Source organism: Malaclemys terrapin, chromosome 7 (genome assembly GCF_027887155.1).
Source record: "Malaclemys terrapin pileata isolate rMalTer1 chromosome 7, rMalTer1.hap1, whole genome shotgun sequence".
In the NCBI taxonomy this organism is placed as follows: Eukaryota; Metazoa; Chordata; order Testudines; family Emydidae; genus Malaclemys; species Malaclemys terrapin.
This window is the reverse complement of record NC_071511.1, coordinates 23,567,106-23,586,265: the sequence shown is the minus strand read 5'-3', so window position 1 is coordinate 23,586,265 and position 19,160 is coordinate 23,567,106. Positions and strand designations below refer to the sequence as shown.

At 42.6% G+C, this 19,160-nt stretch overlaps 1 protein-coding gene across 4 annotated transcripts in view; it reads right to left on the bottom strand.

Annotated features, from left to right (window-relative positions):
• The window catches only part of RAB7A (RAB7A, member RAS oncogene family), a 32,410-nt gene extending 15,388 nt beyond the window's left edge, over positions 1-17,022 (bottom strand). Inside the window, exons 1-2 of one of the 4 annotated variants that reach the window (XM_054034264.1) lie at positions 16,895-17,013; positions 5,012-5,092 (exon numbers count right to left, since the gene is read on the bottom strand). The gene's annotated coding sequence lies outside the window, so the exon portion shown is untranslated. Of the gene's footprint in view, positions 1-5,011; positions 5,093-16,894 lie in introns of all 4 variants that reach the window. The other 3 variants (XM_054034265.1, XM_054034263.1, XM_054034262.1) reach the window with 3 other exon arrangements.
• Between the last annotated feature and the right edge of the window lie 2,138 nt (positions 17,023-19,160).

The window sequence follows — 19,160 nt, the reverse complement described above, 5'->3', positions numbered from 1 at the left end:
TAAAACTGTTGGATAGTTCCCAAGAAAAGTCAGAAGTTACCTAGGAAGTTGTGTTCCCCCAACTCCACTCAGTATACTACAGAATGGTGTAATGGTCATTAGAGAAAAATATAAGTGCTTATGTAAAGTGCAATTTATTAGAAATTCCTCTGCAATTGTCAAGAGGCAGCATGAGATGATACCATTGTGATTGTACCCTTTTGTTTCCTGTCCCTGGGGACAGGAACAGCTGTTTAAACATGCATCTCTACATCAAGACAAAAGGATGCCCTAGAGATGCTCACATAAGAATGTTAAGTGAAAGTTTGAGGCTAAGTTATTTGATAATCAACTGGATTGATGCACAAGATGAAAGGCCAGTTCCCCAAAACATCTGTATCTGTTACCTTTACAGTACTCTGTCTAATGGGTGTAGTGCACACGGATGTTTGATGACTCTGCCTTGTACTACTGTGCAGAATCTGTTTCCTAGAACAGTGGTACTTACTCAGAGATACATACACTTGGGGGCAAGCAGAGGTCTTCCAGATGGTACATCAACTCATCTAGGTATTTGCCTAGTTTTAAAGCATTAGTGAAGGCAGTGGAAACTACAATTTCCTGAGACACTGACTTGTTGTGCACACACACACAATTTATCTTCAAGTTGATTCTATGATAAAAAGTGAGAAAGCAGTTTCTCATTAATAGTGTGCTGTAACTTTTGTAAGCAACTAGTTAAGTGAGGTGAAACTTGGGGTATGCAAGACAGACTCCTGAAAGAGGTACAGTAGTCTGGAAAGGTTGGGAGCCTTGGCCCTAGAACACGAAGGGGGCTTGAAAAGTTAGTTTTCAGGGCAAGGAAAAAGCACTCTCCTGAGAAAGCCATCAGCTCCTGCCAAGTCTAAGCTTTCAATTGGGACCTGTGTAAGTAATGCATTGCTGTTGTCTTAAGGTCTGAAGAGAGTCTCAGTGATTGCTTGTAGCATTGCCAAGCTGCATGGTTACCAGTTTTCCACTCCAAGCAATGGAAGCATGGAGAAACTGAAAATACTGCCAAGAACAGCCCAAAAATGGAGGGCAGAGTGGCAGGGACATTCATGACAATAGCTAGGAAGCTCTGAGGTTGGAAGTGGAACAGTGTTTTCCCTTCTGCAGAGTGTGGAAAAGATAGCCTTGGGTATTACTAGTAGAGATTCATACAAGGGTTAGAACCAGAGCAATTTGAACCCTTACCTCCTCCCCTTGCAAGCCAACAGAAAGAGGGAAGACAGTTGCTTCCCACCTGTATCTTCAGTGGTGGCAAAGTGCGTTTAAGCCATCTGACTATGAATCTTCTGGTAAATTTTAAGTTCTAGGTGAGTGGCTATGATGCACAAAATTGTGGGTGAGCAAGTGTTAAACAGCAGAGAGAAAAAGGACTGTCACTGAATGTGTGGGGCAGATGGAACAATACAGTACAAGTGTTCTTTGGTGCCTCCATGTGAGGCAGAGGATGGACGGAGTTAAGGAAGAGGAAACTAAACAGGTAGTATCCATTACACTAATCAGTGCTCTGTTAGGTCTTTAAAATGTAGGAAACAGAGTGGTACAGGTATTCATCCTGCCTGAGGAATACTATGGGATCTTTGACCAAGCAGGCGTCCCAGTAGCAGAGTAACTGAAAATCATGCCAGGTTATTTGAAGATAGTATTACAGTAAGTGATGCAACAAAACCTCACACGCAACTGCTTACAGTCAAGGCTTATACTGTGACTCTTCCACTCCAGGGCTAGTGTAGGGAATACCAAGACATTTCCCTATCATGCTAAGTTACCCATAAGTTGAGCTAAACATTCAGAGGATGGTGTCTGCTTCTAGATCTATTACTCACTAGTCAAGACATTCTGCATAGGGAAAGTAGTTTAAGAGACATTAAAGTGGAAAGAGTATGTGTGGATTTTTTGACAAATAATAATACAGAATAAAAAGGTATACTAAGCTAAGTGGACACTCATGGTCCTGAATCATTCTTCCAGCTTGCAATGTGACTGAATTTCCCATTACTCCATCCTATAAGTGGCAAGATCATGGGAGGTGACCAGGCCTCCGGGTAAAGAGGTCTATTTACAATACTTCGCAAGAGAGCAGCATAACTTTGCTAACTGGGCAGCCGAGAAAGCAATTTCTTAGGAATTTAATACTTGATGGGTTAACTGAAGTGCCTTTCTATTCCGACTTGTGCTGTCAGAAATAAAGTCTACCATAGGTTCAACATATGCCACCAGTGGAAACTGTGACCTTTTGGTGAATAAAGTTACATTTGAAGTTTAGATGCTCATTTGACACCAGATATCAGAACTAGAGTTGATGGTAGCTGTTCAGTCAGTCAAAGGACAATCTTGAACAGCACACATTGTTGCAGCAGGATTCAGCCACATTAGGCAGTTAGTGTGACCTAATCCAGAGGTGGTTTAGAGATGAAGCAAATTGAGTGATTGAACTAATTAACTGGCTGCTTGTTAAAACAGCTTTGTTAACAGCTAGTCTGACCCATGCATTTAGAGGTTTTGGGCAGGATGTGATATCCATTATAACCAATCCAGTTTTGATGCCATTAAGTAGAGAGCCCAATACAAGAAACCTAACTGAATGAGCAGATCCATGTGACATGATTTGATGCAGTTGAGTGGCAACCCAGAATGGCATGTCACAGTTAAGCATTAGGTACAGCCTTGCTTATTCTGTTAAGACTCAGACATTAGAGAGCTCTGGCCAGGCAAACATTCCTTGACCCTATTGAGTCACTGTGCATACAGAGTACTTTTAAATGGATTATAAACTACCTTGAGAACATTGTCCAGAGGTCCACAGAGCAGAACACTTCTTGCTGGCATGTTAAGAAAATGCCTTCTGTTCATCTGTAAGTACCCTTCAGGCATCATTTACAACAGTTAGACTTAATTTGTTCCATAAGGGAAACTATGCCATTAGAATTACACAACTACTGTAACTAAAGCCAAAATATGAAGATTTCTTTAGGAGGCTCCTGAGTTATTTACATTGAAGTCAGTTAACAGCTACTGTTTGGATGATGAAATGCTCCTTAAACTCAAATATAATAATTATTACAGGCAAATTGTATGTGTGCTGTTATAGTTACACAAAAACAACCTCACTTTAAGCTTTTCTCCAAACACTTAAGTATCTAGTACCATCCTTGAGGAACTCACTATGCTTGTCCAGCACCTCAGATGGTGCCTGTACATTCAGATGCATCTGTATAGTAGCAACAGGAGATGGCAACTTCCTGTCAGATGTATGAGACTAATTAAATCTCCCAAATTACAGGAAGTGTTAATGGTATTTTAAGTGGACTGGGTGTTTCTGTAGAAATTGATATCCTAATTGGCAAGAGGATACTAAAGATAGACCTCTTGATGAGCAGTAGCACAAAAATATGAATCAAGCAGGTTTTGAGAAAGTTGGTAATTTGAGAAGCTTCACCAAGTTGGGTTTAAGATTTGATGTGGGCAACGTTTTAATTCAGTGTTTCATAGACTACTTCCCCTCTCAAATCATATTACTACCCACCTGTTTTGTTCCCTTTACTGTGCTCTTCCCCCCACCACAGTGGTAGCTGGCAGCTCCAGTCCCAAATGAAGAAATAGCAGCCACCCTAAGGAACAGATAGGCTGGCTGCGACTTGTTTCCATTCTCTTTGCAGATTAGACACCCATAGATACAGCTGAAAATGAGCAGCTAGCACCATGAGACCAGTTAGTGCCTCATGGGTCAACAAGTGATCAGTAGACTTGTTTTAGGAGAAATGTTAAAACTAATTACTGCAATTTTCAGTTAGTCTAGAGCAGTGGTCCCCAACCTTTTCCATGTGGTGGGTGCTGGCCTGAGGCCGCTGGACAAGCAGCTGCTGAAAAGCAGCAGCATCAAGAGGCGTCGCTGCTGAAATTTGGCAGCATTTCGGTGGCAACGCTTCTTGGCCTTGCCGCTTATCAGTGGCATTTTGGTGGCTGCTTGTCTGGCGGCCAGTAGGTGGGCACACAGATGCACCCCTGGGCGCTGCGTTGGGGACCCCTGGTCTAGAGCCTCAGTTTCCAGTCAGCTTTTGAAATGCTGCTAGCAAGACATGCTGCTGGAGTTCTTTGTTTTACAGAGGGTACTACATCCTGCAGGGTTCCAACCAACCAGGTTTCAGAAGCCAATACTCAGAAAAGATGCAACAAGGCAGCCATTGTAACTTAAGATTCAGCCACATGGTCTTAAATGATGCCTGAAGACAATCCAGTGGCCAGTTTCTTGTGGACATTTAAAGGAGTGTCATCTTAGACAAGGTGGGTGAACTGATACTTCTGTGGGTGGAAGGGAAAAGTTTTCAAACATGGCTACAACATTACTTTAAGATGTTATATGCTGAAGAAGACATGGAGTCCAGTAGTTAGAGGACAGGATGGGAGCCAGGACTAGGATTTTCACTTTGGACAACTTCTTGTGACTCAGTTTATCTGTACATCATGGATAAGGCATGCTAAAGAGTAGCTTTTTCCAAGGGTCCCAAAAGAATTACTTGCAAGTATCTAGTAAGTTCCTTGAGGCAGAGTCTTATCTAGTACTCAACACATTTAACTTTAAATTTCCTGCTTTACTAGGAAGAGACTTGATTTGCTATTCTGTTTTGATAGTTAGTTGGTATATGCCAAACAGCAAGTACTGATGTGGGCATACAATTAAGTTAGAGATACATAGCAGTTCCATCTAATACCAATATAGAAATAGTATTCATAAAATTACATATTTAGACTTTCCCATACAAACATTAAACTAGCTTAATGGGGAAGGGGGTGTAGGGTGACCAGATGTCCCGATTTTATAGGGACAGTCCCAATTTTTAGGTCTTATATTTGGCTCCCATTACACCCCACCCCCTGTCCCAGTTTTTCACACTTGCTATCTGGTCACCGTAAGGGGGTGGGACAGGGGACTGATAGGAAAAAGCAAGCACGACAACACAATAGTGATAGAAAAGCAACTTACACACTGGGGGAAACTACAGGACAATGGCTTACTTCCAAGCTCCAGTCAGAAGTTGCAAGGCTGCTTTGCCAGGCTGGGAGACTAGAGATCAAGAGGACAAAGCAGTTAAAAAGCCATCTCAGGAGGCAACAGATGCCATAGGTTGTCGAGAGAGAGACAGCCGACTTTAGACTGACTGCTTATCAGACGAACATCAAGGAGATGGTAAGCAGTAAGTAGACAAGTCGCCTGTATGCAGGGCTACTTTAAGATCCACTTTCTCCAAAATACTTGGACTTCTTAACGCATAGTATTTAGAAGCAGTTTTGTTACTATACACCGCTGTCACGGGGGAATAGAATCCTAGGTCCTGAACACAAGTCAGACCTGCCAAGATAAAAATCATTGATGCACAGGAGGGGACTGCAGCAGCAGCCTGGTGCTGAAGTCAGGTGACTGCATATCAAGAGAGACTTCAGCGTGTGAGGCCCAAGGGGGATGTACTTGAAGAAACCAGAAGGGAATCAGAGGTGCAGTTAACCCTGTAACTGACACCCAGGATTTGAAGTTTACAGAATTCTTGGACACAGCACCTGTGATTAGTCTGTCTCAAAATTGTGAAAGATTTAGAATCAAAATTATACCATGGCTCAGTTATACCTTCTGCTGCCCTCCAAATATGGGTGGGAGTCAACATTAGACACTTGTGCGCAGCTAAGTTATTTTAGAGTCAAATATAAAGCTGCACCATACAGCAACAAGTTTGTTAAAATTGTGGATTACAGATAAGATTATGTCAGAGGTCATGGATTGTGTCTTTCAGAGACCTCCATGACATTTTCCATGCCCAGCCACAGTGGGCCATAGGTGCTGGAACACCCTCCCCCCCGCCCTCGGTGGGGCTCATGTTCTCACTTCCCCCCCTCCTTCTGCTTGGGCTTTAGTCATTCCCCCCAAAATCAGCCATGCCCCCCCCCCCCCCCCAATTATTTTTAGTAAAAAAGTCAGACAGATAGATCATGGGCTTCTGTAAGCCTTTGGTTATTGACTGTGACCTGTCTGACTTACTAAAAGCAACTGACAAAATCGTAACCTTACGGATTATGGACAAGTGTAAGAGTCAAAACTTGAATTAAGCATTTCGCAGTTTGAGGGACATCAAATCTAAAATTGAGCCTAAAGGTTCAAGTCCAATAAGAGTGTTTGCAATCCAGAAAGACAGGAGGGGGAATCAACTGGAGATACTGTAAACATTACAACACTGAACCTGGAAGTGAAATTGTCTAGATAGATTTGTCCAACCCAAAAAACTAGTGAGACATTAGATTTAAAACACTGCTGAGTTAAAAACAGGCAAATTTGCTGGTTTACAGGATAATGTAGGTTGGTGTCCCTTTGTCAGGAGATTTGTTTCTGTACAGGTTGAATCAGATTGCCAACTACATTTTTATTTTGTGTTTTCCCCTACTGCCATTGCTCCCTCCCTTTGGTGTCCATAGGAACAGTACTTGGCTCACTCTGTTGCACAGCCTGAGATTACAGCATCATGTGTGGGCTCAGCATGTTTAATCACCTGAAAACTCCCTCACTGTGGAAGCAAGTGCAGTAAAAAGTCAGCCTTGCCTGAGAACCAAAAAATTCACAACTGCTGTCCTTAGGTTTGTTTTTAATACCAATAACATCACTCCGTTTGAAGAACACACCCCATATAAGATTTTCTTCAGCATTAGCAAAGGATGTCTACCAGATCAACACAACTTTTACAGGGTGTTTTCAAGCAAGATTTCAAAGGTCTCAGTCAGTGAGATGGAATACGGCAGAAGCAAAAAGATGAGTACTTCTACACTGCAGTAAGAGACCCATTGCCCAAGTCAGCTGACTCAAACTTCCAGGGCTAAACATTGCAGTGTAGAGGTTTGGACTTGGTCTGGAGCCCAGACTTTAAGACCCCACAAGGGGAAGGGCCTCAAGCCTGGCTCCAGCCTGAGCCCAGATGTTCACACTGCAATTTTTAGCCCTGCAGCCTTAGCCCAAGCCAGCTGATCTGGGCTCCAAGCCTCAGTGCTGTGGGTTTAATTGCAGTATAGACAGACCCTTGTAAGATTCTTCTCCCACCAGGGAGAGGGGAAGTCCTTGCAATTTTAGAATGGATTCACAGAATGAGCAATTTTAGCAAGGCTACACATACTACTCCATTAGATAAGGGTTGCCATACCCCATCCCCACCCTATGAGGAACATCCAATGAGAAGCCTAGCCCCTAGCTGCTTAGAAAGAAAAGGTCCTGGGTTTCCACCCCTTCTCCCCCAATGTTATTCCTAGTCCTTGCTAGCTCCTTCTCCTGGATAAACTCTAGTAAGAAGTCCTAAACACTTTCTGGGAGAAAGAGTTATCTTCCCCACTCTCTAGAACCTTGAACAACTAGTGGGGAGCTAATTTAAAATGAATAAATGTCCATCTGTATCCTTGTTCCCCAAAATAAAAAACCCTAAAACTTCCTAGCAGTTTAAATGTTGGTGTCATCCTCACCAACAGTGTTCTTGCCCAGTACTCTGCTGTGCCACCAGCAGGTGGCATTTTCTCCTCCTCCCCCCACAGAATGTTAAAGCAGGGGTTCTCAAACTGGGGATTGAGACCCCTCAGGGGGTCATGAGGTTATTACATGGGGGTTTGCGAGCTGTCAGCCTCCATCCCAAACCCCACTTTGCCTACAGCATTTATAATGGTGTTAAATATATTTTTGTCTTTAATTTATAAGGGTGTGTGTCACACTCCGAGGCTTGCTATTTGAAACGGGTCACCAGTACAAAAGTTGGAGAACCACCAGCTTAAAGAGATCAGGTACCAGTGAAGTCTTCCATTCACCATGCATCCAATACCTGCTTTTTGCTTCAACAGGTATTCTACAAAACCCCTCACCCTAGTACCTAAGGTGACAACTTCCCAGAAGTCTTACAAGATGTGAAAGAAAAGCATTTCTTGAATGCATTTCTGGATCTTGGGAGACCAAGCAATGAGCCAAGTTTACTGTTAATGGTGTTCTCTATGCAGGAAAATTTACCAGCATGACTCCCACGTGGGAACTTATTCCAGTACAAGAGTAGCCTTTTTTGGTTCAGCTTAAGCCCATTCCCCAGAGACAAAGTCACTCATACAGGAATAAGTGCTTACATGAGAATTATGCAGGTAAAGCTATATCAGTTTAAATTCACACCTTAGCTTATTCTAGTAAGACTTGCTCAGATGGACAAGCCCTAAGGAAGGCTGAATCAGGACCAAACACTAAAATGGCTGAGATTGAGCCCTTATCCAGCCTTAAGCCTTGCTGCATTATGTGCATGTTCTAGGGAAGTCCTGCTGGATAAGAATTGTCCTCAGAGCATCACTAGGGTCTTGCCTATACCAGTAGGTATTACTACCATGGAAAATAGGATATCCCCTATCCCTTTCTAGATTAGATAAGGCTGCAGGAATGCACCAGGTTTTAACCCTCATGTCTGTTTAGGTAGGGTTAGCCAATAGAGTGCTCAACACCGCCTGCCATTTTTAGCCATATCAACACTAGTTTCCCCCACTAGACGAGATTAACTGGTAGTAACAGTGGGAAAGTTTTATGGAGTTGAAGGCGGACTCCAGAGACAGAATTAAAGTTGCTTAGATGTTTAACATGTGTTTATCTATTGCAAAGGAATTGGATTTCTTTCAAGTTTAGACTCTAGATTTCCTGGGTTTCTAACACTGCATAGTACCTTAAGACTGTATGACAGAAGAAATTTCTATTTAAACTCTATGCTACAAAGGAGGCCCTAGATAGGCAAGCCGGCACAGTTTTAAGACTACCAAATGACATGCATGGGTTGTCTACCCCATCTTAAAGGCTAAAATCCAACTATGGATGGCTGGAGAACTAAAGTAGTGAAACCTGACTGAGGGCTTGGGGCGGGGGTATGCGCAAGTGAAGAGAAAGGAGAAGGAGAAGTGATTTTCTTTCAGTTTGACTCAGGCCCTTGAGCTAAGCAAGCTATTGTTAGCAAAGGCATATCCAATGAGTCTTCGAGGGCTGAGAGAGAGAGAGCTACAAATACATCTGAGTTTTCCAAGAAAGCCTTAAAAATAGTATTATGAGACACTGAGGTTTCTAATGGTAGAAACTAGACATCAAGAAGATCTTAACATTGTTTCCAAAGCAAATAAGGTGCTCAGATCCAGTGATGAACATAGTACACCTACACAGAAGTGAGGGCACTGACTCCTCATCACCTTTAAGTTACTCACAGTTCTTCTCCCCTCTCTCTAACCCCTTAATTACAGGAGGAAGAAGTTTGTCTGGGAAACAAGTAGTGGTTCTTTTCCCTTTACTTGGGTGTCTTACTCCACAGACTGGTAGAATCAGAGGTACCACATCCTGATATTAAATTGTCTGCCCTTGCTGCATTATGTGCATGTTCTAGGGAAGTCCTGCTCTGGGTCACTTGAACCAGGGGAGTTACTGCAGTATGAAGCCACAGAGGAACACTAGGAGACTATTTATTCCAGAAGAGTAAACTTGCATCCTTCAAGGGCTCTGGAGGCCAGCTATACAAGACTGAACCTGCAGCTGCACCAGAAGAGTTCATGGAGCAGAACATTGTTTCAGGACCAGTTGCTATGTTGACAGTTAAGGTTATTTGTCCTTATTTTTCCTGAAAGCTTTTAGGTTTGGAGCAAGCCAAGACAACTTAATGTGAAATGGTCCTGTGACACAAGATTAACAGCTCAAAACAAGGACAATTGTAACTTCTTACTGATGAGACATCTTTAGCTGCAGAGTCATTTACTTGGTACATCAGTTCAATTCTATGCAGCTTTACTAGTCTCACCCTACTAGCTCAGGTGCAATAGTAGTGTGCTCCAACACAAGACAACTTGTGGCAAAAAGCCTAAATCAAGCATTCTATTTAGCTAAATGAAACAGTGATTGAGACCCAACCATAACAGAAGACATCTTGTTCTTAGATGAGAACTAACAGCTACCCATTTCCTCTTCATATTTGATTTTTTCTTTAAAAGTCACTCTTAAACAGTACAAAATATCCTATCCTATTTAACTGTATCTAAGAACTTGTACAATAGATAATACAGATAACAGAAATAGTGTCATCTGGTCCACTCCAAAGCCAAATAAACCAACCTGTCTAAAACCTAGTACACAAGTACAATTTTAAAGCAGTACATTTTATAAGATAGGGTTATACAGCAGAAAGTGTTTAATGAAGCATCTGTTACAGAATACCAGGAATGCTATTTTAATTAGCCAAATTAAACCTCATTGTTGGTCAGTTTAGTTTCTTACTGCTTATATTTACAGGCTCAAATCAGCCCCCTCTTAAGTTTATTCACTCAAATCTGGTACTACTGGGAATTTGTAATGTTTTCCTAGGAAAAATGGCCACTATTTGTCAGTAGTGGGGGGAAAAAACACCCCCCCACAAAAAGCCAATATGTATGCCTATCTCAGATCAGAAGAGGAATATTTCAGCTATTACTACTACTACCAATTTAAGTATGGGGTGTACAATCCAAATCCTAGAGAAAGCTAGAAGTGTAGCTACATAAAATGTTGAATTAGTCACAAAGGATCTTCTGCATGGAGACTTGTGGATACTCTAAGGCAGTGGTTCCCAAACTTTAGCAACCTGTGAACCCCTTTCACAAAAAAATGTCAAGTCTTGTGAACCCCCTCTTAAAAATGAATATTTCCAGGGCTTCTCTCCTTTACCCAAGTATAAATTATAAAAGGCAAATCTTGGAAATATAACATTTGTTTTTGTGACATGATTACACACTATGTATAATCAATCATTCCAGTATTTTTACTGCATTAGGAAAACAGCAACACTCTTCCAAGATCTCACTTTCGTAGCTTGTATCACTTTGAATAAGCCTGTTATAAGACAAGGCTCCTATGTTTCATCAAGGAGTATGGGATGTGAAACAACATGAAGGTATTTAAGAAGAAGAAGTCAACTCAAAGAGTTCCTCCTACACAAGCATTCAGGTCTTGAGCAGTCCAGGCAAACAACGCACGTTACAAAGCTTAAATTTGTTCTTTATAATAATTTTAAAAACACTAGCTGCCTATTTAATTTTAAAAGCCAGCAAAAAAATATCAACCTTCAATACTCCTTATAAGAAATGGAAAGGGAGGTGAAGTCTCCCCAGTGTGCTAGATATGCTTGCTTTAATCTGCTTAGCTCTTGGAAGTCTAGGGGCTCCGGCTGTTGACCCCATGCTGCCTGGGGTCCCTAGGGACAGCTCTGTCCGCCATTAGGGAATCCCCTCCCCCCCAAAAAAAACCCCCTGTAACATTTTGCAAACCCCAGTTTGGAAACCACTGCTCTAAGGCCACTGAGCTGACTAAGCTCTGGTTGAAAAACATTTGCAAAAAGAAATTGAAAACTGTCAAACAGCAATACCATAATGGGCAGACGCCACTAACAGGCTACATGTAGGACTACATTGCATCAGGGAGTCCAAGAGGCCGAAGATAGGTAGTATGTGTGGGCATGCACGAGCAAAGTGAAGTGCTAGTAGTATACCAGTTTCATCTTCTGGCCCTGTGCCTCCATTATCTGTGGTGAGGTCTGTTACTTAAAAAATTGGACTTTTTAAGCTACTCACAATGCTGCAGTGTGACAGCAACTCCACTGCTTTGATGCTTACACCATTGTCTTTGGGGCAAACTGATGCCATAAAGAGGTAATTGATGTAAAAAACAGCCTTTGTTGTAAGCGTACAGGCAAAAAACAAAGACTCATCCCCAAATAGTTTGTAGGAGGGATTTATGTTGTAGTTTTGTACAATATTTACTTTAACCTTGTCTCACTGAAAGCTGCATGTATGAAGTTTATTATACTAAGAGAATAGCTAGTGCTGTCTAAGAAAAGGTTCCCCAGGGACAAAACCCAAGGTCATGAGATTAGCTATAAACTGACGTATCTGTGGCCTTGACAAGTCTTGCTTTCCTCACCATCACTGCAAGTATGCATTAGCAAAAGCACTGTTTGAGAAACAACTTGCCTCATGCATGGAATTTCTCATTCCTGGCTGTAGAAGCAATGGAGCAGTCTCACAGGAACACTGGGCTAAAACAGCAACAATGACATCACTGAGGCAGATCTGTACTGAGCAGAAAATGTAACAGCAAACTGAACCTTAAGAGCTGCTTGCTCAAGAAAGGAGCACAAGATCAGCAAGGACATATGAATTAGGGAACATCAGGGAAGAAAATCCAACATGTGACAAAAAACCATGCTGTCTGTATTTTCTAAGAAACATTGGGTTACTGTGTTTGTACATTGGCTAAGAAAACCTAGTCAGGACAAAGTTTAGAAATTTACTTGATCCTCTGTGCTTCTAATAAGTCATGCTTCCAACTGTTTAAAGATGCCCTATTTCAGTATTTAGCTGCAGGACAGTAATTTTATCAACTATGTCTTTTAACTACACAGTAAACAGGACCAGACAGGGACATGGTCTTCAATTTGACCAGGCTAATTTAAAATTTGTGAGCTCTATTCTCTAAAGAGGGAAAAATTAAGTTTAGCCTTGATAGAGGCGGTTGCTAAGAGATCATTGTTTTAGAAGACCACGTAGATGAAAAGCAAGCGGATATTAATAGTTGACAGTGATTACCAATACAATGTTGTGTTTGAACAGAAGTAGCATATTCTTCATATGTGAAACTTTGCCTTCAGACAGCTAGATTAGGGCACAGTTTTTAACTGTAAAGTCAGCATTTGAAGACTAATATTACCACTGAAATGCTTGCTATGTTGTCATGCCAATTCAGAGTCTTTTACCTAAACTGCAACTGCTCCAGCGTTTGTCTGCACCAGGTTTTCCTCAGTACAGAATACTGAACTTAAGCGGCACTTGACGTTTCCTACTCTGGCTGCATAATGAAAGCAAGCTTTTTAGGGAGAGGTGGGAAGAGTGTTACTTTCTGCAAGTCACAGCCCTGAGATTTTTTTGACACTAGGAAAGACAATTCTACTACTGGTAATGTGACCCAGTGATAAGACACCAAGTTTTCGCAGAAAAGCCTGAAGTAGACAGCCTTAGCTAGAAGAGAGTCTATATTGTATGTTTATAGTATAAAGATATGTCTGCACCACAGAGTCTACGCCAGCATAGCGACACTGCCATTTATCTATGCTGACTGAAGGGGTTTTTCCCAGTTGGTGTAAAACCACCATCCTTGAGCAAAAGTAGTTAGGCCAGTGGAGGCATTCTTATCTGGGTCTCCCCTGGAGGTTACCTCAGCATAGCTCTATCAGCCAGGGGTATATTCACCCCCAACCCAATCATGACCAGCATAGCTATGTTGACTTCAAAATTAAGTGTAGACTAGTCCTGTTTTCTCTAGGTTTGTCTACAAAAACAGCACCATTTTAAACAAAATGGATTCCAAAATGGAATAACTAAACTGGTGCACATTTTGTATAGAGTAGCCTATAGTCAGAAAGCCCAAAGTTTTTTGGCATCCTGCTACACAGCAATCCACCACCGTTCTAGAGGATCAGTAGTTTCTTCATGCACCTTAGTAGTATGGTGGCATCCTTTGCCCTATTCCTTAATCTTTAGTTTTAGACCAGGCTTTGTAGACCACCTACATCAAAATAATTTGTGTCTGTCACAACTGCCTCTAACAGCAGTGAAGTAGGCAGTTGTGTACACCCTACATAATGGTATTTTATACCAGTCCAAAGGTAAGACACTAAAGTTTCACAGCATGACATTACGAACACTTGCAAATATTCTGCAGCAACTGTTAATTTTCTAGGAAGAGCCATTCTCCTCTTCCCTAGGAGAGAGATAGCTTTCAATTTCTAACTTGTATTAGACTCTATCTATAAAATTTCACACAACAATGGGCTTTCCCCAAAGACAAGTTTTGCCCATAAATTTGTTCCTGACAGGTAAGTCACATAAACTGCCTACACAGAAGATGTAATCTTACAGCATGAAACTCTTAATAGAACCTGCTACTGAAGTTCAGAGTCCAAAGGCAATCTTGTCCTTGGACATTGAGTATGGTCCAAAAGCAAATAGGCATTAAGCTAGAAGCCACTTTGACTTAACAACAAAAAAGAAAACTACACACCACACAAACAGCTATGGAGAAGCTAGTTAGATTTTTATTTCAGAGCTGTTCCAGTGTGACCAATTACATTAGAGTTTGAGTGTTTTAAGCCATGCTTCACAATATCTAGTGTTCTGCCTTAAACATCTTCGTAGAGTAGTACTCTAGAAAGAACAATTTGTTATACTGTACTTTAAGAGTCTGAGAAGTGTTTTTTGACCTTACTAATTGATTACAATTTCTGAAGATAGTCATATATTAGATTCTGCAGTTGCAGTAGATTACTTGTTGACAAAGCCAAAGACTGTTGTATGGCTTTATAGCTTAACCCAATCTTGTACCTTTCTGCAATAGAAGTCTGGAATCGCATTAGAATATAACAGCACATGTAGTTTGGGATTACATTTTAAGTGCCTAAGCATTTTACTTTTACACTTTGAAAACAAGATACTTCATATTCTGACCTTGATCCATCAAATGGAGACAAAGTATTAGTTTGTGGATAACAAGTCATGTGTTTTGTCAGCTGCTGAAGTCACAAGGAAAAGACAGAATATGCGTTCTGACTATGAGGGCATGGCATAGAACTACTGATTTAAACAGTGAATACATACTCGTCTATTTAACCAAACTTCACTCCAACAGATTATTATAAACAAGACTTAGTACACTCCAGACAGCCATGCTTATTAAGTGCAGAGGCCAAGCTGAGATGTAAAGCATTTATCAAATACTAGCTGTCTTGGCTGTAAACAAGAGTTCTAAGTTAGTTATTTAAAGCCATAACCTGACAAATGAATTCAGATACTCTAGTAGAGTGGGCTGGATTATGTACATATTTTTATTATCCCATCTATGTTTCTTTATCAGGTGCAAGATGTTGACTTGCAATTTGCATAGCACAGAAGAGGTGGGTAGTGTCTGGTAACAGTTCACTACTAAACATGTTATTGCAGTAGCATTGCTAGTGACAAAAACTATTTTAGTCTTTAAGTCTTTAGCCCTTATAATTCTTGTACAAAAGTAAATGTCCTTTGTGTTTGGGAGAAGTTTATGCCACCCTGTGTTTTCAGTTTGTGTGTTTGCACACAGTCCCTTATATGTTATAGCAGCTTAGTTCTACCAGGAAGAGTTTTTGAAAAATTATGCAAGGGAAAAAAGTTAAAACAAAGGCCAGCATGTTTATGTCTTACCAAGACTCTTTAAGACTTAAAGAGTTTTAGAATACATACATACACACCCACACCCCAACTAACTAGCCTGGAGCTAAAAAGCTCGTAACAAAAGTAAGTATGATCAGAACTTGTTTTAAGATACAGCTAAACCAATACAATATGAATATCAAGTACTTAAGTCCCTCATTAACTTAGCTTCTATACATTTAAAAAAGTTAAATATTGCTATCATGCTTAATTTACCCCATAAGATACTATCACAGCCTACAGCACTCTAGCATCTAGTTTAATTCTTTCCATCATTGACTCAGTACTTACGCATGCAAAGAAGTTACTTGCACAATAACTGCCAGTCTTTTCAGCTGCCTGTGTTGTCCTGTTATTAATTTATTAAGGGCAGTCTGCTAGTAAGATAATTATGTCCCCTGATTACACGGAGTAAGATTTCAAGCAAATGATTACAGTATTTCTTTCTGAAGAACACTTAAGGAATATTCCTAGCCTCTAGCTGCCCCCCTCCTTTATCTGGAGGATTTGCAGGAATCTGAGCACAAAATATGGTAGCTATGGGTGACCAAAAAAAAAAAAAGAAACTCATTCCTATCATAAATGTCATCCTCAATCCTACTTCAGCTCTTACTGATTTTCATGTAGACCACAATTCACCTGAACAATACAGACAGCTAGAAAGGCTGAAGGGATAGCCTCTTCCCCCAAAAAGAACTAAATTTAGCTACAGCATCCACATTGATCACAGGTGGTTTACATTCAAAACAATCTGTTCTCTTATTAATGATTCTGAAGCATTAAGAAAGCTTCATTGTTACACAGGAGGGCTGAGAGAAAAAGAAATCCCTAAGCCTGTCTCAGTCCTTATACACTCCACCTCTGTCAGCCCCACAACGCCTAGCTCAATGAGCTCTCAATCATGCAAATCCCACTATTAGGGAAGAGTCCCTTTCTCTAGCACAGCACGACACACAAAGGAACAAGCTTCCGGGTCCATCAACTCCCCCTTTAGTGCCTGCAGCTGGGAAGAGAAGGCCCCCTCACAGGCCCGCTCCCCCTCCCACTCCAACAAGGGAGGAGCCCCGCTGCCGCCTCCTCCCGGAGCCCCTCCTCTCGCTTTAGTCCTAGATATCGGGACCTACTGCCTCCCGCTCCTCAGAGAGGGTAGGGTGGAGCCGCCTGCCTTCCCCCTAGCCTCAGAAGACGTGTGTGTGTGTGTGTGTGTATGTGTATGTGTATGTGTGTGGGGAGGAGAAGCAGCTGCCCCCCACCCCCCGCCCTCCGATTCGGGAGAGTGAGCTCCGCTACCTCCTTCGCTCGCAGCGCCGGGCCTACGTTCCCGGCCCGAGTGAAACACTACCCGCAACACAAACCCCGGCGACAGCCCGCTACCTCTGCCCAGCCACAGCCGCCCCGCCGGGAGCCGCCCCCCCGGGCCGCTCCCAAGAGGAGAACCCCCCCACCCCGCCTCCATCCCCCCCTCAAAGCCCCAAGGGAAGAGAGGGGAAGCAGAGAGTAGGCCACGGCCCTAGGCCCACCTCCCTCCCCGGAAAGAAGAGAGGCCGCCGGCGCCGACCCCGCCAGCTCGGCCACTCACCGCGCTCAGTATCCCCACGATACCTGCTCCAAGCCTCGCTACCTCCTCTGCTCCCTTCGGCTCCGCTTTAATGGGGCCAAACAGCCTCCCCGCTTTCACTTCCGCCTCTCCCTCGCCAGCTTCCGGTCACGGGACCATCCGGCGCTGCGACGTCAGCACGCACGGGATAGGCCGTGGGGCAGTCTCCAGCTAGACCTGCGTCACATGTACAAGCACGCTCGCCTTGGCGTCACCTGGGTGGCCATCTTGGATTCCAGGCCCTGGTGTGGATCGTCCGAGTCAGCCCCGCCCTCGCCCCGTTGCTGTGTCACGTGCACATCGTGGGGCCTGGGCCCTCGGCGTGAGGCACGTGCATTCCGACGGTGGCCTGGAGCAGCCCGCCCGAGGGGCATGGTCCCGGCCCAGTGGCCCGCACGGCTCAGCCCGCTGTGGGCAGCCCCGCATGGCACAGGGTTCCTCGTCCCTTCTGGGCCAGCAGTGGATTTGGCCCTCCTGGAAGAGCAGAAAGTGCAGCTTTTGCAAGGGCCTGGGGGACATTGAGGGCTCGGCTACAGGGGTGTAGTCACACCACCATAGCTATAGTGGTATCCCTGCCCACGTGGATGTACCCCGAAATGTGTCCGTCTGGGGGGAGTTGCACGGCATAACTTGGGGGGTACCAGCACGCTGGTGAATTTCCCCATGTAGCCACACTTTTCGTCATTATGGTTAAGGGCTAACTAGAAATACCATGTTAGGATGACCAGATATCCTGATTTTATAGGGATAGTCTTGATTTTTGGGTCTTTTTCTTATATAGGTTCCTATTACCCACCACCCCAATCCTGATTTTTTTACACTGGGTGTCTGGTCACCCTACCATGGATAGATGAGTGACCAGGCAGATAAGTGGGATAGAAAAGATGGATAAGGACAGATATGATGGATTAAATAGATAAATCCACACCAGTGTTAATTAATTTGATCCCTTGCTTTTCATTACATCCCATCTCTCATAATTTGTATGTAGTTCTCTATATAGGTTCAACGTGGCCCCTCCTTTTTCCTGCTATACAAGATAGTTCATTCTCTCCATTGTATCAGTGCAAATAAGAGTAAATGTATCAATACAATTCTATTTATGTAAACCAGACAATGTGCTATTTTTTTCTTGGATGAACGCATGTGTGATGAAATGCACCTCTGTATTCATACCCTGCACACTAATCTTTGTACAAAATATGCCTTGTAAAGTATCATTTGAAAACCGATAACTTGCTGGTCAATAATATGGCAAAATGTATGTAACAACATTATATGTAAAATTATGAACATAAGATGAAATCGCAACTGAAGTGTGTTTACCAGACAAGTCTGGGAAGTAGGTAAACCTGTTTCTCAAAGACAAAGGACAAGTTTGTCTAGTCAGGTGTCATCAAAGCTTATGGGCAGTCACCTATCAAGTGGCCATTCTTTGGCATTGAAGGGGGGTAAGGCAAGAGACAAACAGATCTGCAGCTTAGCAAACAGAGGTGAACAGCAACAGCATAACATCTCTTCTTCCACCAGACTCCATATCTCCTTATTCTCAGCTGAAAAGAATTCTATCTAGGGGGTCACTCTCAGGAAAATGCATTTCAAAGGGTGACTGAACTATAAAAGTGAGGGGCAAAAAAACCCCGAGTTATCTCTCCCTTTCCATTTCTCTTTTTGCAACTAAGATGACAAAAGAAACAGCCGTTGGACCTTGGGAGTAGATCCAGACCTAAAATTTGGTCATGAATGCTACTGAAAACCTTGTGGTAAGAATTCCACCCTGACCCAAGTCTAGTTTGTTAAGTTCAGTAATAGGAAGTATTTTATCTTTATTTTTCTTTTAACCATTTCTGACAACAAAGCCTCATTACTTGTACTCCCTTAAAAGCTTTTCTTGTTTTGTTAAATACACTTATTTTATTCTTTAATCAAAACAATCCCAGTGTTGTGAACGGTGTGGGTACGTTCATTTAAAAGGAGCAAGTTGTATCTTGATCCCTGTAGAGGGGCAAGAGACAGAATATAAATCATCTGTCCATCACAGGTCTGGACAGTACAGAACATATGTTTTTTGGGAAAAATCCAGGACTGGGTGTGTGTTGGGGTTATCCTGCAGGTGGTAACCAAGACTGGTGGAAGCCAGAGTGTGACTGACACGTGTTGACAGGCTGCAGCTATAGACAGACACTCAGGGTGTTACCTGCCTGCTGGCAGGCTGTTTATTAGCTATCCAGGTGGGATCTACAGCAGT